Source organism: Monodon monoceros, unplaced genomic scaffold, assembly GCF_005190385.1.
Source record: "Monodon monoceros isolate NGI ecotype Baffin Bay Population unplaced genomic scaffold, NGI_Narwhal_1 Super_Scaffold_20, whole genome shotgun sequence".
In the NCBI taxonomy this organism is placed as follows: domain Eukaryota; kingdom Metazoa; phylum Chordata; class Mammalia; order Artiodactyla; family Monodontidae; genus Monodon; species Monodon monoceros.
The window spans coordinates 31,263,898-31,287,995 of NW_021703777.1; the positions used below are offsets into that span (position 1 = coordinate 31,263,898).

General features: G+C 35.3%; 1 protein-coding gene across 3 annotated transcripts in view; it reads right to left on the reverse strand.

The window, feature by feature from the left end:
* The window catches only part of FBXW7 (F-box and WD repeat domain containing 7), a 204,658-nt gene that overhangs the window by 107,813 nt on the left and 72,747 nt on the right, over positions 1-24,098 (reverse strand). The window contains exon 1 of one of the 3 annotated variants that reach the window (XM_029234852.1): positions 11,064-11,081. The exons of the other annotated variants lie outside the window; for them this stretch is intronic. The gene's annotated coding sequence lies outside the window, so the exon portion shown is untranslated. Of the gene's footprint in view, positions 1-11,063; positions 11,082-24,098 lie in introns of those variants that run through there. 3 annotated transcript variants of the gene reach the window in all.

Below are 24,098 nucleotides of genomic sequence, written 5' to 3' on the forward strand. Positions count from 1 at the left end.
ACTGAATGGAATGGAGCATGAGAGAAATCTGGGGGGGGGGGTGACAGAAATATTCTGTATATTGACTGAGGTGTTGGTTATGGTTACATAAGTGCATACATTGGTCAAAACTCATATGTACCTTTCACTTTACATAAAAGCACCTCAATTAAAAACGTGTAATTAACTGAAGACAATGCAAAAACTTCTCTGCCTTCCCTGACTCTCCCATCGTGCTGAAGACTGTTACATGCTGAAGAAGGCTTAGGTCTTCTTTGCTCTGGGCCCATAGATGAAGAGTCAGCAACACATGGTTCACTGTGAAACATTCTGTAGCAAGCAGACAGAATTTGGAATGAAGAATACAATAGGGACACATAAGCAACCGTACTTAGAAGAAGCAACATCTGAAGCCACTATCTAAAGAGCCAGTGATCACAGGACCAAAGAAAGCCAGAATCTGCTTAATTTCAGAAATAACTCAGCGTCTTTAAGGAAAGTCTCAATACCATCACAACGAGCAACTACTGACTTGAACAAATCCTGGAACTCTGGCCTCTACTCTGCCTCACTATCATTTTACAAGGTTTTGCACTTCAGAAAAAGCACACCACTGTAATATAGAAAATGTATTGTCTATAGAAAACCAGTGAGTCTGTTTTTTAAATAGGGTTCCTATCTTGGTGAGCATAATTTTAGCTTGGCAACTATAGTAAACCACAAGCGGAAAAAAATGTCGTCTTATTATTTGCTTTTTAAATTTAGGAATCCTATTCTCATTTGCCATTGCTTGATCCCCCCCATGCCTGGATCGCTACGAAGTGTCAGTCAGTATGTGTGCAATTAGAACTCAGGTAACTCCTGCCTAGATTTCTTTTCTTGCTCTCTGAGGCAAAACAGTAACCTCATTTAGATGAATATGCCAGAAAATCACTATTCACATGTAGATTCTCAGAAACAATCACTCCATCTTCCTCTTCAAATTCTTGGCAGGAAGGTTGAGTGGACTTATTGGGGGAAGATAGTGCGTGACTGCCTGCACTGCACACAATGTGCCTTCAGAAAATGTGTATTTGAACTGAAAAAGACTTAAACTCTAACATGCGCCAGGCACTGGGGATACAATGCAGACCAAAGACATAAACGCTGCATCCAAAAAATAGAGTGCAATCACTATAAAGATATTATTTTTAAAAAATTATGAGACAAACATCTACCCTAGTTAGACCTTTGTAAGATATATGGACAAAAAAAACTTCTAAAAGTTATATAATTATAGTAGAAACCAGGTAAAATAAGCTTCATTCTAGCCCAGTTTCATCAGTGCCCACCAATGTCTACAGTAACTGAAAAAGAAAAAAAAAAAAGGTAAAAACCATCACCACCACTAAGAAAATAACAAAACATGTAAAATACTAATTCTAATACCAAGAAACAATTATAATCCACTCAAAACTATTCTTTCTTTTTAGTAAAGACTACGAGCTATTATTTTTTAAATAGTAAGAAATATGATCTTCTTACAAAGACGTTTTCTATTTATGTAGAAATAAAGCAACACTGTCATAATGATTAAATCAGTAAACTAGATCCCTTATGTAATGATCTGTTATTTTTCAGACAAGAAATTTTTTAAATTTTTCAGGTTATAGAACAGTATTTCTGGACAAACCTAACAAGGCAGTAGTTGTACAACACTCTCAAACTTCCAAACACCCTCAATTTCAGTACAAACAATGCTGTGTTGTACACTCAATCTAAAACTAAGAGGAAGCATTGTGGGTTGGTCACAACTTGAATTCCTTATCACAATGAGGACGGCCTAAGGATTTTACCACTAAACTCAGCCATTCAAATAACTGGAAAGACAATAACGGTGGTCGCTGCTCTCCAAAACTACTGATTTTCAGATTTGTTTGAAGGAATATTTCTTAGAACTTCCAAGTTTCTGGATAGGATTCCTTCATTCTGAAGTTACTCCTCTCCCCTAGACAAAAGTAGAAGGTTAAGTCAAAAGAATAATAATAATAATAATTAATTGAAAGCCATAAAATAGGCCTTTGTTTTTCTACTGCAGCAATTCGATTCCTCCGGATATAGAAACCAAAATATTAGTAGGGAATCTTATAGGTTAAGAAGCCTGTTTTTATATTCAAATTAGTAAAGATACTTCCAATGCATTAATGTAATCAACAAACATTTACAGAGTGTCCACTAGGGACCAACACGATGCTAGGTACAGCACATTCATTTAATCTACAACCCTGAGATCATTACTTCCATTTTACAAAACAGGAAACAGCCTCGGATTAAGGTCACTTGCCCAAAGATTTACAGTTAGTAAGATTTAGTAACATGTTTGAAACTCAGATATGTCTGAGCCATGGTTTATGTTCATTCCATTAGACCAACCTGTCTTCCAACATGGCATAATAAAAATCTTGAAGCACCAAGAAAAACAATGGGCACAGGTGACAGTAACATGACACCACTACAACTATCTCTTTCATACAAAAGCCCCTTAAGATAGGGCCCACTCTGCTTTCTCAGACCCCTAAACATCACCTTTCTCCCAATCAGAGTCAGGGACAGTGGGTTGGGGATCCATTTGGTCAAAGCCAAATTGATAGGGAAACAGCTGCATAAAATTGAGGTTATAAATCCCAGTGGTTAAGAGCCCATGTTCAGTAGTAGATGACAATACAGATTCTAGTTCTACCACTACCTAGCTATGTAAACTTGGATATATCACTCAACACCTTTAAATCTCAGTTACCTCATCTGCAAAAGGAGATTTAAAATGGCACCTCTATATCACAGGATTATTGTGAGGATTAGAGAGATAATACATGTAAAATGTTTAAAGATGTGTCTGACACATAGTGAGTACTTAATATGTTATTAGCTATTAAACAACCTTCTGTTACCAATTTTAAAAACACTTTAAAATAGGTTACTCAGGGACTTTCCTGGTGGGCGCAGTGGTTAAGACTCCGCGCTCCCGATGCAGGGGGCCCAGTTTCAATCCCTGGTCAGGGAACTAGATCCCACATGCATGCCACAACTAAGATCTCACAGGCCACAACTAAGGAGCCCACGTGCTGCAACTAAGACCCAGCACAACCAAATAAATAAATATTTTAAAATATATATTTAAAATAGGTTACCTCATCTTGAGTTAAATATGACACAGAAGAAAGGAGATTAGCAGTCATTAAAGACATCTAATTCAAACCTTAACTCAATTTGGGTACTACTTACAAGGTCAGAGTAACTACCTTCCAAACCCAAATATACCAAATATTCATTGGGAGTGTGTGGAGAAAAGAGAACTACTGTACACTACTGGTGGGAATGCAAACTTGTATAGCCACTATGGAAAACAGTATAGATGTTCCTCAAAAGGTTAGAAATAGAAGTACCATATGATCCAGCAACCCCGCTTCTGGGTATATATCCAAAGGAAATGGAAACAGGATATTGAAGAGATATCTGCATTCCCATGATCACTGCAGCATTATTCACCATAGCTAAGATATGGAATCAACCTATCTTTCCCCTTTTCTTTCCCCCTGGTAACCACTAGTGTGTTCTCTACATCTGTGAGTCTGTTTCTGTTTTGTTATATTCATTCGTTTTTTTTTTTTAGATTCCACATATAATTGATAACATACAGTATTTGTCTTTCTCTGTCTTATTTCACTAAGCATAATACCCTCTAGGCCCATCTGTGATGTTGCAAATGGCAGAATTTCATTCCTTTTTATGGCTGAGTAATATTCCATTGTATATATGTGTATGTATATACACCTTCTTTATCCACTCATCTGTTTATAGACACTTAGGTTGCTTCCATATCTTGGCAGTTGTAAATAATGCTGCTATGAACATTGGGGTGCATGTATCTGTTCGAATTAGTGTTTTTGTTTTTTTCGGATATATACCCAGGAGTGGAACTACTGGGTCATATGGTAGTTCCACCTTTAGTTTTTTGAGGAACCTCCATACTATTTCCATAGTGGCTGCACCAGTTTACATTCCCACCAACAGTGTACTAGGGTTCCCTTTTCTACACGTCCTTGCCAACGTTTCATTATTCACAGACTTTTGATGATGGCCATTCTGACATATGTGAGCTGATATTTCACTGTGGTTTTGATTTGCATTTCTGATGATTAACGATGTTGAGCATTTTTTATGTCTGTTGGCCATCTGTATGTCTTCTTTGGAAAAATGTCTATTCAGATCTTCTGCCCATTTTCTAATCAGATTTTTTTTATATTGATGGATATACATTCTTATAACTACCACACAGCTCAATACTTAGAAGTCTGCCAACTATCCCAGAAGTGCCTCCATGTGCCCTGACTCAATCATAGCCCCTTCCCTTCCTTTAAGTAACTCCTTTCCTCTAAGTTGCTCTTGCAGAAATCACTTCCTTTTGTTTATGATTCTCTCACTGAAGTATGTCTCCCTAGATACTGTTTTTCAATCTTGACCATTTAAAAAAAAACAGTTGATGTTTCTTTTAAGTCTATTTCAATCTACAGATTTATTTTCTATACCTTTCTTAAAATTTATCTGTTTGATCTGTTTTTCATAGTCTGGATTTGACTAATTGCATACACGTGATACAGTTCAACACATTTATCCGTCCTTTGTATTTCCTCATTCAAACTGGCAGCTGGATCCAGGGGCTTTATTAGGCTTGGTTTGGTCCCTCTGTCACAGCGTGGTGAGTTATTTCATTAGGAGTCACCTAGCGTCTGGTGTCCTTCCTTTCATGATGTTAGCAGCTGTTGATATTCGGTGTCTCCATCCATTAATTTATTGGAGGCTGCAAAATGTTAGTATTATAACTAACATAGTTATAATAATTGAATCACATAGTGATTCAATATTTTTATACATTATACTCCATTTAAAGTTGTTATAAAATAATGGTTACATTTCTCTATGCTATACAATGTATCATTGTTATTTATTTTATACATAGTAGTAGGGATAGGAGATTAAGAGATACAAACTACTATTAAAACATAATCATACAGACACTCTTTTGAGGTGTATGTGCTACTTCTCTTTCCTACCATTTTAAACAAAGTTTAATCAAGAAATTACAATGAATTACCAAGTATGTGATAGGAAATGAAGCAGATACATGACACATAAAAACCAACAATCTTGCCCTAAGATAGCCTGAAACCTAGCTGGAGATACAAGTAAGTACTACTTTGTATTATCAATAACTTGGTTTTCTGTTATGTTCTGGATACGTAATAGAAGTTCCAAGGAGGAAGAAATCTTATGTGGCCAGAAACCTGACACAGCTCTGCACATGAAAGACACTCAATAAATACTAAAGGAAGAACAAATGAACAAAAAGAATTGGTGAAGTTGTACATATACAGAGAATTAAGTAGGGTCCTCAACAACTAGCAACACAAAATTTGCTCCTCACCGAAAAAGAGCCCTAAAATCTGAATACACACCTGAAATATTTCATAGATTCTAAAAGGCACATTATTTTCATATCTCAGCTTCTCTGAAATTGATGGCATGCCATAGTTTAAATACGCAGCATTTTTCCTTTTCTAATAGTTAAAATAATTGTGTACCTCAAGCTTCGTAGATTTGATCAAATATATCAATTGATTCTAATATTGTATGTTAACATGATTTCAAAATTAATCACTTACTACATGCAAATTTGGATATGTAATTATAATTTTTATTATGAGTAACAGTTCAAAAATTTAATGAAAGCCAGACATGGTGCAATGTCAAATCCTATGAGTTCTGATTCTTAAAATTTCAAAATATAAAAGAACATAATAACAACCACTACAAACTCATATAACACATCCTCCATAAAATCTACAGCATGCGTACTCTCTAACATTACTGCAAATGGTATTGTGAGGTAAATAACTGCAGGTAATGTAAACAAATCTCAGTTACAGAAATATAGGGAGATATTCCTTCTTTTTTATACTAAAAGGTAGCAAGCTTGGGAAAAGAAAATAATCTTTGTTGCTGTATTTTTATCTATAAATAGAAGAATAAAATAATGACCATATTAAAGAATAGAAATTTTACTGAAAAACAAATAGAAAGGGGTTAATTTCATATTAACCAAATTAATTTCATATTTATTTATAAATTACTCCAAAGGAAAACTTGTATGATCAACATAATGCATTAGTATAAAATAAGTAAACTGGTATATTTTATTTTGACTGGGGGAAGATGCCATGTTTTTTAAAAAAGTAAACAATGAATTTGCCAATGCCTGTCTATTATCGTGTAACTAGGGAAACAGTTTACAGTCTACTGGAAAAGTGCAAACAGGCATGAATAAAACTGCTGACACAACCTTAAGTACAGCATCCTTCACTTCAAAGCAGCACTAGTCTAATTAGAATAGGAACTTACATAAAGTAAAGAGCTTCCCTACCAATCTTTTACCATTATCAGCATCAATATCTGAATAGAAAAGAATACGAATTAGTGAGACGTTAATCAACTAAGGGAAGAATAAACCTTAAATCAGTAGGAGAATCTCCATGTATGTATGCACCCAAATGTATGTGTATGTGTACATACAGGAATCAGGATAGGATAGGAATTAAGATAGGAATTATAGTAGTCAGTGAATCTGACTTTTGCTACATGCCCCTTTGCTTGCCGAGGGGTAACCTTGGGCAAGTCACTTAATCTTTGCAGTCTCAAATTTCAGCATTAGAAAAGGAAGTAACATTTGTTATCTGCTATATGCCAATCACTGTGCTAGATGCTTTATGTACATTCTGTCTTAATCTTCAAAAGAATCCTACCAGATAATTAGTATTATCCTCACCCAACCAAAACTCAGTCACCTAAATTTGATTCATTCCGACAAATCAGCCTAACTCCAAAGCGCCTCTCCTTTACTACATGGTAATATGTAAATATAAACATGAATGTGCGCAAATATAGTTCAATACATGAATGATGACGAAGCAATGGGACAACTAGAGACTACTATTTTTCTACAAAACACGTTTCTGTAGTGAGAATTAGGTCATTCATTCATCATTAAGGGATGAGGTCAGAATAATGTAAAAGTCACATTGGCCCAGAAAAAATATTCTCCAGCATAGTAATGTTTTAAAGCCATCAGGGACAAGCTTCCTCACAGAGAGAGCCTTAGCAATATATGATGACCTTAAGGAAAAAAAAACTAAAAATTTTGTAGAAGAGGCCAAGCAGAGGCTGGTTAATGGTCAAGAACTGCTAGGATTTCCACAATGTTAAACTATCTGGCCAAGCCGTGAGTACAGACAAATAAGCCATGAAAATACCTTTCCCATGTTTCCTTTTTCCTAAGAAAAGGGGGTTGGGGGTAGGGAGGACTACTAAAGGAGGCTACATCCTGGATCAGAATATTTAATTTGGACAATTTATCTTAAACAGAACTGAATGCCCTCATGGACCTACATTTCAAAGGAGAAGACTAACTGATGTTGGGTGCAAATGTTTAGCTATATTAATATTTTTATTAGAACTGTTATCAGTAAGGCAACTTGTTTTGCCTTATTATAAAGGTCAAATCTAAGACCTAGTATGTAAAGAAGGCATGAAAAACCTAGGCATGTAAAGAAGAAATATTTTAAATTATCTATAATCTCATCATCCAGAGATAATCACTTTATAAATTTGTTGTATTTGCTTCCAGTCTCCCTCACTACAATGTGCAACTAATACATATTTTCAAAATTGATGTCATGGTAGGTTAAACTCCATGAAAATGTCGATATTAAACCACTAGACCTACAAAAATGGCAATTTCATACGGTTCAACCTAATACCCTATGCACTACATGTGTATGGACATATAAAATTTGGTATGCATATGAATCACCTGAGTGGACTGTTTAAAAATGAAAATCCCTGGACCCAATTCTAGTGATTCTGTCAGTGGGTTCTGATGTGTATTTGTGCATTCAACTACCATCCTGAATGATACAGATATAAGTGATCTCTGAACCACACTTTGAGAAACATTACTGCAAACACAGTACAAATGCTTTAAATGAATAATTATTACAACAATGAAAAGTATATTCCAAAAAGCTGAGTAAGAGGGGAATATATCACTTTCTTCTCATTCAAGACACAAAAATTAAGTAATCATATAATGTCTTCAGACAAAAACTTGGCTTCATCTCTGCAGTCACTGCTTAATTGAAAGTGCAAATACTTTAAAAGTATATTAAAGCACAGTATTTTACCACAATTAAAAAATATTTTTTTTAAGTATAAGTTTTAATATTGGCTCTATTTCCTAGCTGTGTGATTTAAGGTAAGTTATGTAACCTCTCAGAGCCTCAGTTTCCTCATTTTTAAAAATGACAGTAAGAACACCTATCTCATAAATGGCATAATTAATATAGAAGTGCTTAGGATAGCATCTGGTCCAAGTTAAGGGTCCAATAAATCTTTGTTATAATTATTATGACACGATCATCATGGTGAATGCACCTAATTCAATCAACCCACAAACGACTTTGCCCAGGCAAAAAAGAGAACTGTGTTCAGCTTATCTGATAGGCCCTATATGGAAAAAGCAGTAGCAACATAAAGGCTGCCTTTAAAAAAAAATGCTGACTAAAAAATATGCCAGGTGTGGAAACAAACTCTTTAACAACATTATCTTTGTTAGAGAGCATAGGAAAAAATGGCAGCTCCAGAATTTAATCCCAAATTTGTTCTTTTATTTATTATCTAGAATAATTATCCTATTTAGAGAATATTGGATATCAAAAAGATAAGTGTTGTTAAGCAAAAACATGTGCCTCTCCACCCTCCAGCCCCAAAACATGAAAAATGAAAGGAGACATTTCAATATCACCTAGAACCTGGTTCTTTAAGAAATTTCATCCTTCCTCCTAACTTTAACATGCTTCCAGGTCAAGTATTACCATACCTCACAGTGATAAGAGTCAACTCATTTCTTTTTAATGGACATTTTAGAAGCATGCTTAAGGAACCCTGAAAATGTTCATATACAAATTGATCAAGGTCATCAAGTACAACATATTAGTGGCAGAGTGTGAATAAATCCAGGTCTTTTAATGCTTGATCTAGAGCTCTTAAGAAAAAGCAGTTCCACTAGGGCTAGGACTTCACAGAGTGTTGAATTACAGGTCACAGTATCTCCTATCTTTTATAACTAATCTTTTTAAAAAGTAGTCAACACTTCTGATGTTCACTTCCTTTCCTCCTATTTGCCCGCCCCACTGCAAAAAAGCTTTCACCAATCCAGTGAAACTTACTAGTAATTTATTGGTAATCCACCACTTAACATTTCAACATATATGAAATTTCAACACATCCTTGACCAAATCTCTTATGGTATTAACATCCTTATGTTCGTGTTATCAGTGTTCATAGAGGGTTTTTTTTGGGGGGTGGGGGTAGGTGGGGGGTTAATAAACTTGTTACCAATTGAATAATAAAAGATTACAAATACTAGTGTTTAAATTATACTAGTCTTCCGTAATTAAAGTTTTAAGTATCTGAATTTAGGATAAAGTATAGAATGATATTGGAAATGTCTGCATCTTTCAAGAAACACAAAGGCCTCACATACTACGGGCAAGTATTTAAGTATATCACAAAGAGAAGCTGTCTTCACTTGGAGGTTTGACTATCATATACAATGGCAATCTTATGCCCAATTGCTTCTATAGCAAATTATTAACATTAATTAATGTAAATGTTTTAGATGTGGTTGAAAGAAATAGCACCTCTATTGTGGCAAGAAAATGAATATGATTTAAGAATGTAAATTAGGGAAGGACAGAGAATTCAGTATTTTTATGTATCAGGCTGTGTACAAAACACTTCACATGTTAGATAGTTAGAGAGGTAAAGGAGTTGGTGAGGAATGTAGAGAGGGGAGATAATTTTCTTTCCTAATGCAAAGCCTTAAGCAGAACTTCAAAGTGGGCAAACTCTTGGGCACCTGAGTCTGATGGTCCTTTACATAACACTAGTTCTATTCTGTTTTAAGCTTTGGTCTTATACTTCTATATTTATAATCAATTATTTGTTTAAAATGCATAAAGGAAAGATGAAAGCAAAGATTATTAAAATATAATCACTGAAAATTCATAATCTTGGATACTAAATTTTTAACATCCAATTTTTAAATTTTTAAATTGCTATACCCTTAAACACTACTTTAAAATAGCTACTATGTTTTCATCAACATTCCTTAGAATTGGTTCAACTCAGAGTTCCTAAATGTTGTTATATCTATGAGACCACTAAGAAAGCAAAAGACCAAAAAAGGATACAAAACAACTCTTAATACAACTCCTCACTAGTACAAGAATTTACCATAATCCCATTATCATAATTATAGCTAGATGAAGTTGATGAAATTTACAAATGTGAGAAATATTCTGTTTCATTTAGATGACATAGGATAGTTAACATAAATTGTTATATTTTAGAGATGTGCTCTCATGATCAATACCAAAGTATGTTGATACACATGTTGATGCTAAACTAGGAGCAGGGAGCAGAGATTATATTCAAGACTACCAGTACCAATGAACTTTTTACGAACTGATGGATGAAATAACACATAATCTCTAAAATTTCATGGGGGCATTCAATTACCTGTAAAATTACTGAGGTTACCCATAACTTACAGCAAAGAAAACAAAAAAGAGAAACTTACTATTCTAATTTTAAAAATACATGCTGCTGCTTTAAGTGGCCAGCAGCCTCACAGCAACTCGGGGCTGCAATCACAACATCCATTAGAGTCCTCCACAGCTCAGAGCAGGCAAGCAAGTGGTTGTCAGTGCAGCTAGTAAATCACCTGATCCTATTACAAAATCAATTACTGCAGTGCATTTCCATTGCTACACAATCTGATGATGACAAAATGATACTGGATAGCTACTGCAAGGTCAAGAAAACTGCTCAGAACATCTTTAATTGATCTTTTATTTTTAATCATTTGGTCTTAGTTATAATGCATCCATTTTAATTGTATATTTTTATTTGAAATAAATCTATGTAGTTACCTTTGGTTGCCTGGGACACTCGATGGATAATCTCTGCAACTGGTCTGATGTATGGCTACCAGGGAACAGGTCGGAGCAGCAGGTCGAACGGCTCAACCTCTTCATTAAAGAAGAAATAACGCTGCAGCCACAGCCACACATTGACTTGCTCATTTAACTTAAAAAATCAGAGAATTTAACTTAAAAAATCAGAACTGGTAATGTCCCATGTATACTCAAAATTGGCTAACTGCCTCATTCTGCAGCTCTCTGGCTGAAAGAAACACTGTTAAAAAAGAATAAAACAACAGCTTCCCTACAGAAGATACCAGCCACAAACTCACTGCCAAGAAAAACTCGATATTAAAAGCAGAAGTCTCCTGGCTACTCTTTAGAAAGAAGGTAGGGTGCTTTAATATTTTAAACTGTTTTATATTAAAGCCCAAGTACTGAATAAAGGAGCAAACTCAAGATAATATACCCCCAAATTATACTAACCACTCTTTCTGTCCTCCATCAGTTTAGATCTGCTTGCCTACTCCTCCGGCTCAGCCTATCCAACCTGTTCCCTCTGTAAATGCACACTGTCTCAACAACCAACAGGAATGAGCCCCACCCCTCCCTGTCCCCATACACTCTGTTCAAGAACCGCTCAATATCTGGAAAAGAACTGCTGCTGCATTGCTTTGAGAAACAACAGGGAGCAAATTACTGGACGGATTCTTTAACTTACCAATCAGAACTGCTGACCCTTTATGACTCTACGATTCAAGAAGCCAGCCAAACTCTCACAGTAAGAATAATCAACTGATTTTACTTCTTTATTACAGATTAATTTATAGGATTGTTTTCAATCTTGTTATTCAATCTAAAATACAAAAACATAGGCATAACTATTTTTTTAAACAAAATTTAGACAGTAGCTAGTAAAAATCTTTGAGTATTGCTGGAAGAGGGCAGGACGGTGGTTGATAGGCAAAGTAAAAACTTCCTTCTGAATACTGTACTTAAACTTGAGAAATATGGAGCAATAAATTTCTATAGCAAGTGTTGATAATGACAGAATAACTAAGAAAGAGAATCCAAGGAGACCCCTGCTATCATAAATGTAAGAAGAGTTTAAAATGAGAAGGAAAGGGCATGTGACTACATAGATAGGTATTGACAATAAGTGAAAAGCCACCAAAAACCTGGTTGTTTTGATACTGAATCTTCTCCTACCTGGTTACCTGCATCTCATTAAAAAGATTCAAAAACCACAAACCACCCTGAAAACATAAACAACAGTATTAATTATGTTAGCCATACTCTAGTATCTTTTGCCAATAATGTATAAAGATATATATATGTATGTATACCATGTAATTATAATCCACAGGACAAGAGAGGGTCACATTAATACAAATACTTTATAGTCTTCCCAAATAATCAAGACTTCAAACAACTGTAACTTAATGAACATTCATAGATCCACGATTATCAGTCTGTTAACAGCACTGTTTTTGAGGAAGATAGTCTAAAAACTAAAAGAAATACCTTGTATTAAAATGTATATTTTAAAAACTTCCTGTTTTCTGTGGCACTGAAAGGCTCTTTATTTGTGTATATCTCATGTTCAATTTCTTCTTTGGCTTAAATCTAAAAAGAACCAGTATTGCCTCTTCCTTCACCTTGCGCTGCCCTTTTGATATTCATGTTAAACTTAAATCAATTTCCAGAATATCTAAAAACAGGCATGCACTTCACATTGCATTTTTAAAAATCCGCTTGTAGATAAAGGCTACGGAAACAAACAAGCAAAATAATGCAGTAACCTTTTACTCGCCTGCTGGAGGTACTGTCTGCTGCATAGAATTTTAAATCCTCATCTGCAGATGCAATTGAGCTGGTATTGCCAAGAACTCTGCTTTTCCTGTGCTGCTGCTACCCAGCTATTCATCGAAAGAGCAAATTACCATGGAAAATGTGAAGTACTGTAAGTTTAAGTTTCTTACATGATTTAACAAAAGAACTTCTAAAATCTAGCTATAGCTTGCTCCATCACATTTTCAGAGGCTTGTCAGACACGCTGGAGAAAAAGATCTTATTGCTGCTAATGCACTCCTCCTAGCAAATGTGCGAGATTGGGAAGCTTAGAGAGGTAATGAAAAAATTAGTACATCATCCGAACGTAAGGACAATGTACTGAGCATTAAAACCTCATGCAATTTATATTGTCAACAAATATATAGCATGCCCATAATAATATGAGGTTTTTATTTGCTTTATAATTAACACAGCCTTTAAATAAATCATTGTGTCTAATATTACAGACAAGCATCAATAACAATCCTCACCAAATGCTGTTAGTGAAAGTAAGTTATTTTACTAGCTACTCAGCATCAATGTTGTTTCTAAACAAAACCATGAAATAAGAGATGCAAAAGTATAGATTACTACTTGTGAAATAACTTGATGTGTAGTGCTTCATTTCCCTCATTCCCCATCAATACCCTCTGGATCTTACACTAGTTATAACTAAAATCGAATGTAAGCAATAAGTGCTATTTTCATTACTTATTATTTTTCCTTCCGTGTCAGCTAATTTAACGTACTATTGATTTTTAGGTTGCATACAGATGGAGGCAGAAGGCAAGTCAACAAAGAAACAGCTTTAAAAACTCTCAGAAAACGAAACATAACATATTTAGGGAAAAAAAACAGTTAACAGTTATCTTTGTATGGCTAGAGTTATATTCACCAAGAGGTGGAAACAACAGTAATATTTGCTCACTAATGACATTAAGCATCATGATTATTTTTTAATAAATTAACTGCATTTTAAAGTTGTGCTTTCCCCCTTAACTACAAGTAACTCTGAATACCAAAAACTTGCTTTAAAAATTTTAACCATCTATTACTATTGAATAAATTTCTACTTCTCTAAGAAATAAGGTGACCAGTTCTATTACATGGTAGTCTAAAACATGTGAAATCTACAAACACAACCCTGCAGGTCAGGGCATCCTTCCTCAATGCCCAAATGTACTGATATATACATAAGCAAGCACAAGCTAACTTCAATAGTTCCCCTAAAGTAGAGCATATGCAACAGAAACACTCAGTTGACACTATTATATATTTAAAACTTGTCTTTCATTTTAAAGACTTTAAGATATTGCCACATACAGTTTCCCAGTGAGAAATTATTCCAGCAGTTCTCAAAATATGGACTTGGGGGTGGTCTCTGAGACCCTGACATAAAGTCTATGAGATCAAAATTATTTTCATAATACTAAGATGTTAGCTGTGTTTTTCACTCTCAATCTCTCATAAGTATACAATGAAGTTTTCCTCAGACAACGTGGTTTGTTATATCTTAACAAACTGAATGTAGAAGCAGATAGGAGAATCCAACTGTCTTTCATTAAGCCAGACTTTAAATACATTTGTAGAAATGTAAGACAATGTCATCTTTCTTATTATTGACTTTTTTTGTTTGGGGAAAATAAGGTTAATTCCCCCAAAATATATTAATTGTGTGAACATATAATTACCAGTTATTTTTAAGTGAATTTAAAAGAATGAATACAGTACTTTTTAAACTTCTCAGTTTTACTTTCTAATAGGTTAAATATTGAGAAATATAACTCAAATAAATCAAATGTCTTTGGGGTCCTAAATAATTTCTAAGAGTATAATAGGGTCCTGAAACACAAAAAAGTTGACACTGACTAGAAATTTTTGCTCACATTTTTCCTTCAGTCAAGGCTTACAGCTTGGGGTTATAAAAATGACTTCAGCAATTTTAAAAGCAGTGATTCTAAAAACATTCGTTTTAAAATATCAAATATAAAAAGTTTCTGAATTTTCACTGATGTCATTTTAATACTCAACTTGGTCACCTTAATTATTGAGTACAATTATTATCAGCTGTGTCTCACAGTGATGCTAAAAACTAAAATCTATTTTTTAAAAGTAGTAGATAACTGATAATTATGTTCATAAGCAAGACATTAAAATCTAGCTTGTAAACACATATACAGTGAAAAAGAGAGAAAAGCAGTTGTTAGGAAAAGGAGAAATGTGAGATTACATATATTCTAACATAAAAATAAACCATAAGAACAGTTTCTAAAATTCATCTTGTCTGTACAAAATTACTAGTTTTAAATCATTTTTTTTTCCCCGAGAAGAAATACATAGCCTTCAAATAAGAGTCAGCCCTCCATATAGGCAGATGTGGAACCCACGGATACGGAGAGCCAACTGCACTACACCATTTACATGAGAGGCTTCAGCATCGGCGAACTCTGGTGTCTGGGGGGGGGTCCTGGAAACAACCTCCCACAGACACCAAGGGATGGCTGTACACCTCAAGATGTGATAAACAGATGACTGGGGGGAGGAGAAACGTTAAAGACTACATGAAAGACAACTAGAGAAATTACAGTAAGACAACAATTACTTTATAGCAACTCCTATTGCTGAGAATATGTTGAATATTTGATATATTATGACTTCATAGTCTAACACGGGATAGACGGCTTCTGATCACCTTAAATTTTAATGTACTAGGCCACGTTTTCCCCTGTAAGTTCCACATGGTTAATTGTCAAAGGGGTTCTCCTTAGTTCTGTCTTTGGCCAAACCCCATGTCCTCAGTATTCAAGAGCTTTAGTTCCCATTCGTTCATTCATTCAACTATTTACTAAGCACCAACCATGTGCTAGGCAGGGATAGGTAATGAAGAAGTTGCAATGCACAAAACAGATAAAAATCCCTCCTACCTTCATTAAACTTATATTCCAGGAGAAGACACACAACAACAAAACAGATGTTTACTATAGGAGATGGTGATAAATCATAAGGAGAAAAAAAAGAATAACGAAATGGCTGGGAAAAGCCTCATTTTTCTTATTAGAAATATAAATAATACTTTTAAAGATTTAGGAATATGATTCAAGATATTATCGATATTTCTATATTTGTCTTTTATTGTTTTTGTTTTTAAGGTATTTTTAAAGTAAAGCCCAGATATCATGCCACTCCCTTCCCCCACCCACACACATATCTTTAATTTTGCCATTGCCTTATATAATAACAAAATCACTATTATCACACTTATCAAATTAAGCTTCCAAGGTGTTAACTAATACCAGTCAATACTCAAATTTCTAAGACTGCCTCAAGAATGTCTATTTTAGATAATGTGATCTAAACAGAATCCAAAAAGAACTACTCTTGGTATGTGATTCTTGTTTCTCACATCTCTTTCACTTGAGAGCAACTCCTCTGCCCCTCTTTTTCATGCCACTGACTTGCAGAAACCACTTTAGTTTTCTTATATCCTGAAACTGTATGCTTCTTCACTATGTCATTTACCCTGTACCCCAATCTTTCCTATTTCCCACAAATAATTTTTGATAATGACTATTCCAAATTTAACAGAAATACTAGAGATTTGAGGTGGCAGACACAGGAGTCCTTCTAACTCCAGAGAATCGAACAGCAATTTAAGGCTATTGGTAATTTTCAAACACTTGCTGAAATTAATTTGAAACATTTAACATGGTGCAATAGCTCGGAAAAGACAGAAGAGGGAACTATAATATTTAGGAATTCCACATTTAAATAGCACTAACTTTAGTTTCAAATTTAAACACTGAGTTTCAACGTGGCAATGGTTGAAAATATAGTAATGATTACTGCTTTATATATCCTCCCTCCAAAAACAAAACCAACAAAAACCCTAGAATACAGAAGAAAAAGATTTGCAAGAACAGGGTAAAGACTGAATGCACAGATATTTATAAGTTGTATCATACTAATAAATAATAACCATTAACAAAAGCTATCATTTAAAATTATTTTACCAAACAATACACTTCTACTTTCTAAATATTTATCTTCAATGAGCATATATACATTAAAACCAAGGTATGTGTTTTATAATAGCCATTTTAGTTCAAAATGATAAGTTAAAATTATGTTTTAAAAAATAGTTTTCTTGAAGTCATCAGGAAAATCCAGAAATTAAGGGTTTTACAGCAAGTTGTTTTCGCATATCCATTTATTCAAAGGGAAACTGCAAAAAGACCAGTAATAATGACATCTCAAGAATAAGCATAGTCTACTACTACTACTAAGATGTTTGCTCTGAAAACTCCTGACATTTTATTAAAATGTAAATTTAATTTATATAAAAATATAAATCTGTCACTTTAATTAAAACTGAAGTACTTTATGCAAGTACATAAAAGAAGAGCAAAATTTATACACACATGACTGCTACTCTACCAAGGCAAGACGGAAGAGTTAGCTAGGTTACTATAGGACAAAAGTCAGGCAAGCTTTCTGTTACTATCTAACAAGGATCCCCTTTACTCCAGTTTCCAATAATATGAGCACTTCCTTCCGAGCCCCTACCAGCAGTACTATTAATGTTCATGTTTCCACCAAATTCTGTTTATGACATTTTGGCATTTCTTTAAGAAGCTATAGGCTTTCTTTACTTTCTTCTGAGTCCTCATCTTCAGGATCTTTACCATCCATGTTTCTACCAACAGTACATTCAAGGCAATCTACGCTTTTCCTATCATATTCCTCAAAATTCTACTCATTACCCAATCTCAAAGCCGCTTCTATATGTGCAGGTATTGATTACAGCAGCACCGCCCACTTCTGTACTAGCTTCCTAGGGCTGCTGTAACACATTACCTCAAGGCTGCTGGCATATCACGACATGAATTTATTCTCTTACAGTTCTTGAGGTCAGAAGCCCAAAATCAGTTTCAGTGGGCTAAAAATCCAGGTGTTGGGGCTTCCCTGGTGGCACAGTGGTTGAGAGTCCGCCTGCCGATGCAGGGGACACGGGTTCGTGCCCCGGTCTGGGAAGATCCCACATGCCACGGAGCGGCTGGACCCGTGAGCCATGGCAGCTAAGCCTGCGCGTCCGGAGCCTGTGCTCCGCAACGGGAGAGGCCACGACAGTGAGAGGCTCGCGTACCGCAAAAAAAAAAAAAAAAAAAAAAAAAAATCAAGGTGTTGGCAGGCCAGTGTTCTTTCTAAAGGCTCTAAAAGAGAATCTGTTTCCTTGCCTTTTCTAACTTTTAGAAAGCTGCCTCATTCCTTAGCTCCTGGCTCTTTCCTAAATCTTCAGAGTGTACCACTCTAACCTCTTACCTTCAGTCTCCCATCTCTTTCTTCTGCCCTGACCTTCTTACCTCCCTCTTTTAAGGAGTCTGTGATTATACTGGGCCCACCAGGGTAATTCAGGATAAACTCCCCATCTCAAGATCCTTAACTTAATCACATATGAAAAGTTCCTTTAGCCACATAAGATAGTATAGTCACAGATTTTGGAAATTAGGACATGGACATTTTTGGGGCTGGGGATACTAGTCAACCTCCCACAATATATCAAAAAAGCATGAAATATAAAAGAAAAAGATATAAACTCAGCTTCATCAAAATGAAAAACTTCTAAACTTCAAAAGACATTGGTTAAAAAAAATGAAATGCAAGCCACAAACAGGGAAAAACCTCAAACAGTTACACAAAGGACTAGTTTCTTATAAAGGTAAACATATACCTAGTATATGATCCCACTATTGCACTCAGAGGAAAAAGGAAAGCACATGTCCACATGAAAAAATCCATGCAAATGTTTGTAGCCGATTTGCAATAGCCAAAAACTGTTAACAACCCAACAAAGCAACAGGTAAATGGAAAACAAATTGTGATGTATCAAAATCAAATCAAAATTTTAGTATTCCATAATAAAAAGGGACAAAGTATTGATAGTCCATCCAACAATATGGATAAATCTCCAATTTATTAACCTGGGGGAAAGAAGCCAGAGAAAAGAGGAGACATATTATATGATTCTACTTATATAACATTCAAGAAAATACAAACTAACCTGTAATGACAGAAAGGAAAATCAGTGTTTGCCGGGAAAGTGGGGGAGGGGAGGGAGGAATTACAGAGTTATGAGGAGGATTTTGGGGATGACGTATATATTCATCTTGAATGTGGTGATGGCTTCATGAGTACATACATGTGTCAAAAGTCATCAAATTATGGATTAATTACATCTAAAACAACTTTTTAAATTTAAAAATTAAAACATGGAAATGAAGCAGAGAAATTAAAATCTGAAACCTATTTTTTTTGTAGAATCTTAATAAACAGTCTGCAGACAAAGTAAAGAATACCAAAGACAACTTGAAAGATTAAAGATGTTACACTGACACTGTAATACAATTTAAAATACATTCAATATATGTATTTGGTCTTTGGCCCCAGTTCCTGGCAAAAGCCCGTGACTTTCCTGAGTGATAAAAGTGTCTTTTGTTATTCATTCTCGGATACCAACTAGGTGTCCTACAATTCAATTCAATTCTGATACTAACCAGAGTTAGTGTCAGAATGCACAAATTAAAGGTACAATCCTTCCATTCTGACACTACCTCTGTCAAAGCCCCTTTCAACCACTCCTGAGTTTATGCTAATGAGGTGACTAAAAGTGGTATTACAGAGCTTCAGGATGGGGGTTGGTCACCAGAAAAACTTTCAGCCCCACCTCTCAATCTCCAGGGACGGGAGAGGGGCTGGAGATTAAATTCGATCACACAAAACTAATGGTTTAATCAATTACCCCTACATAATAAGACCTTGATAAAAACACTAAACATTGTGGCTCAAGGGATCTCCCTTGTTGGTGGATGCATTGATATGGTAGGAGGTGGCATTCACAGAAAGCGTGAGGAGAGGACATGCAAGCTCTATATGGCCCCTACCGTCACCCCAGACCTTGCCTATTCCTCTCTTCCATTTGGCTGTTTCTGAGTTGTATCCTTTAAAATAAAAGTATAATCATAAGTACAGAGTTTTCAGCGAGTTCTGTGAATCATTCTAGGGAATCATCCAATCTTTCTAGTTGTACAAACCTCTGAATTTGTAAACAGGTCAGACAGAAGAGCAGGTAGCTTGGGGAACACACTTGTGGCTGGCATCTCAAGTAAAGGCAGTTTTGTTGGAAACCTTGCCCTTTAACTTGTGGGATTTAACATTAACGATAGTTAGTTTCCAAACTGAATTAAACTGAATTGTAGGACACCTGAGAATTGGAGCTGGAATATAGATATTAACTGTGGAATTTAGGAAAGATTTCTGGTTAGAAGGTAAAGGAAAAGGGTAGTGGTACTCAGTTTCCACTGGGCTTCTCCACCGCTCTTATCCTCCCCAACACCATAAAAAGGAGAAAGTTCAGGAGACTTTTGTAAGTTGATGTTTAAAATAAACTTTCTAAGCAGATTGACATAGTGGTCAAAAATAAACTTTACTAGTTTATGAGGCACATTTATTTTCACCTTCAGAGAGAGTGCCTAATAAATTTCTGACTTTTTAAATATTTTTAACTCTCAAAGATATGTATCAACTTAGTCAACTAAAAAGAATGATCCAGATGTGCATGATCCATCATAACACTGAGACATTATTAGGAAATCAACACATCTGGGCTCTAAGTCAGACAAACCTCAGTAGGCAATAGTATCTTAGACAAACCACCATCTCATAAACAGCCATTTGCTCATTTTAAAATGACAGCATAATAATCTCACGTTGGATTGCTACCCTAGTCCCATCTCTGTGTAAACCAGCTCTATTAAGAGTCAACTGACTTCTAACTGGAAAGAACTGCTTACAGTGTGGATATGACAAGAAACAAGTCCAAAATTCAAACAGAGAAAGAGGGAGGGAGAGACAGACAGACAGAGAGAGACAGAGAGAGGAAGGTGGGAGCTTGTGATTGGAAAACCACCCCAGTTATGTTTGGTTTGCTATGTCACTTCTATGGGTCACTGGAAAGTCTTAGCATGTGATGAGAGATTGATAAGCAATTCAATCTTTTCCACTTTGTAGCACAGCTAAAAGCAAAACCAATACAGCCCTAACATAGCTAGACAACCACAATTAAAATGTTCCCCAACTGGCATGATCAACTTATGGAAATTAGGATCTAGTTACTCCTCTGCATATTCACTGCAAGGTGCAGTGAAACAGCCCCAAATGACAGGTGAGAAGTGGTGGTCCAGTGGTAAAGAATCCACCTTCCAACGCAGGGGACACGGGTTCGATTCCTGGTCGGGAACTAAGATCCTACATGCCTCGGGGCAACTAAACCTGTGTGCCACAACTACTGAACTCGCATGCCTCAACTAGAGAGCCCACACTTTCTGGAACCCGCGCGCCACAACTACAGAGCCCACATGCCCTGGAGCCTATGCACCACAACTAGAAAAGAGAAAAGAACGTGCATGCCACAACTAGAGAGAAGCCTGCACGCCACTAAGGAAGTGGTATTCTCCGCTAAGTTACTAGCCAAAATAGTACAGCAAGTTCAGACTACAACATAACTTTACTACCTAAAATAGCATCCCATCTATCATTAATGCCATGAGAAAAATAGTCAAGCCAGAAAGATGACTTCAGGATCATCATATTTTCAAAACTATCAGCAGATCCACTTTTTTCAATCAAGCTTTGGGGCAAATCTCTTTGAGGCAAATAAGTTGCTACAATACTATAGCCAAGTTAACTACAAGAGTAGCCAAAACATGCAAAGAGCAAACCCAATAGTCATTCCTAAGATTCTTTTTATAGACAGCAGTTAATTCAGTTAACCCTGGTGATAAATGGGGAATCATATCATAGGCAGACTGACCTTACATTAATACAGCAGTGATTCCAAACCATGGGGGAAGTGTGGTTTGAAAAAGCACAGTCAATACTACAATAAAAACACCAATTTTCTTTGTACTACAAAGTACAGAAAGTAATACTTTATAAATCCCTAATACTAACACCTTCCAACTGTGGATAATAATAGGTAAGGATGGGGGAGGGCAAACCTTCTGCCATAACTATAAAATGGAGTGTAACAATGGTTTTAATAGGTATTAAGGGAGGGGGAAAGGAGGGAATGGGGAAAGAAAAATGCCCTAGGGCACTGACTTGCCTATTTGGAAAAGTCAGGGATGAGTTAAACTGTAAACTTTCTGCAATGGCATCCCTGTACAATAACCGGGATTCAAATGGGAAACCCTAAGTTATCCAAAAATGAACTATGGTCATGATATGCTACTTTTTAAAAAAGCAAAGTGTATGACATATTATTAAAATAGTCATATCAAAAACATTAAATTTTTTTTTACTATCCAGAACAAATTCTGTGGAATTTATATTTTATCATAAAGTTTCTAATTATATTGGAGCTAAAATTGCTAATTTCCATAACAAACAGATTCGGAGAAGTCAGAAATCCTCAAAAGCAAGATCTGGGGATGTAATACACATAAATATATATTACTATATAAATAAATATGTACTATACCTATTCTGAGTTAAAGAAGTAACAATACCAAACAGAAAATTTTTACTTTATGCTATTCATAAGATAGTGATATTCAACCATTTCCTCCCAAAAGAACCTTCTGCAAACAAAATCTTAAATGGAACTATAATATTTGAAAGATATTAACAATATTATTAGTGTAAAGTTATGTTAAGTTATATTTACTTACATAAAGAGAATTAATAAAACAATGTGGCTGTCTAATAAATGTAAAAATATGTAGTCATGAGTTTTTATCAGTTTCAGCAATTTATTTCTGTATTGTTTGGGTTAGACTATATTAAGAAAATCCTGATACATAAAGATAAGTACCTGAATAAGAAATTTCTAAAAGATACATTGGAACATTTCAATCCAAAGCTAAATCACTAACAGTTTCCAACAACGGTTAACTTATTATAAATGTATAAAACTAAACACCCCAAATTTAAAATGAGTACTAATATTATCTGTAATACAATATGCTCGAAATATTTACAGATTCATTAACTACACAATGACTATATACATTATTGACAAAGCACAAAAAGAACACAGGAGCTGTATATGCATCTGAGTCTCAGCCACATTTAGCTGAGCCCACACCCTCCAGTCCCCTCACCTATGCAGTAGAGTCATCATTCTTAAACTTTACATAGAGAATATATCCAGTTTAACTTCCTTAAAAAACACTGGTGAGTTTAAAACTTTCTTTTAAATGACACTGAGAGATGGAAAAGAACTCCTAATATCCAGGAACTTGCCTAGTACCATCTGCCAGCCTTGATATTCTTCTGTTGAACATAAAACAATTTCAAAGAACATTTGCATTAGACATGGTCACTCTGATCAGGATGAACCATGACTACAAGACCACTCAGTAATCACATCTGAACACAGGCAAAATATGAACACTCTCCGAGCCACAAAATACCAAACATCCCCCTCTTGCAAAAAGTATGAGTGAATGCTGCTTCTTTAACAATTACAGCTCTAGTCTCACTTTATTCTGCTGTCCCTATAGATAAGATTTGTTGGGGTAGGAAATCATAAAACTGTTCCTGCTTTTTGACAGTACCTAATCCAGAGTGGACTTCTGCTACCTTGGACCATTCCCAAAATCACTCAACCAAAGCCCAAATCCTTCAAGTCCTGACACCCTCTTACTGGGACCCCATGGTCTCCCATAGTGTGTGTGCTCCCTTGCTGCAATGAGTAATACACCCAACTTGTCCAACTGCAGGTATGCTTCTGGTGCTCTTTGCTGGAGGGCATTGATAATACATTTACAAGAAAGCAGGAAATGCTTTTAAAAAGCTGCTCTGACAGCACAAGTTAATATACTAGTGGTGTCTAACACTTTAAAATTTGATATACCACAACTGTTTTAAATTTGTGTTTAATTTAAATTTGTGTTTTTAAATACCATAAACACTAAAACTCAGTGTATTAACTGATTCAAGCAAGAATCATCAATAGACGATAAAACTGTTGGATGAAAACTTGGTAGGAAACATATCCACATGGCCTCAAAGTATCACCCTCAGGTTACTTATAAACGGTAAGGGAGAAGTAGCTTTATAATAAAGAAATCTGGCCATCACCACCTTGAGAAAATAATCAAACTTATCATGAACAATAATGAACCAAACTGGCATGTGTGATACACTGAAAAG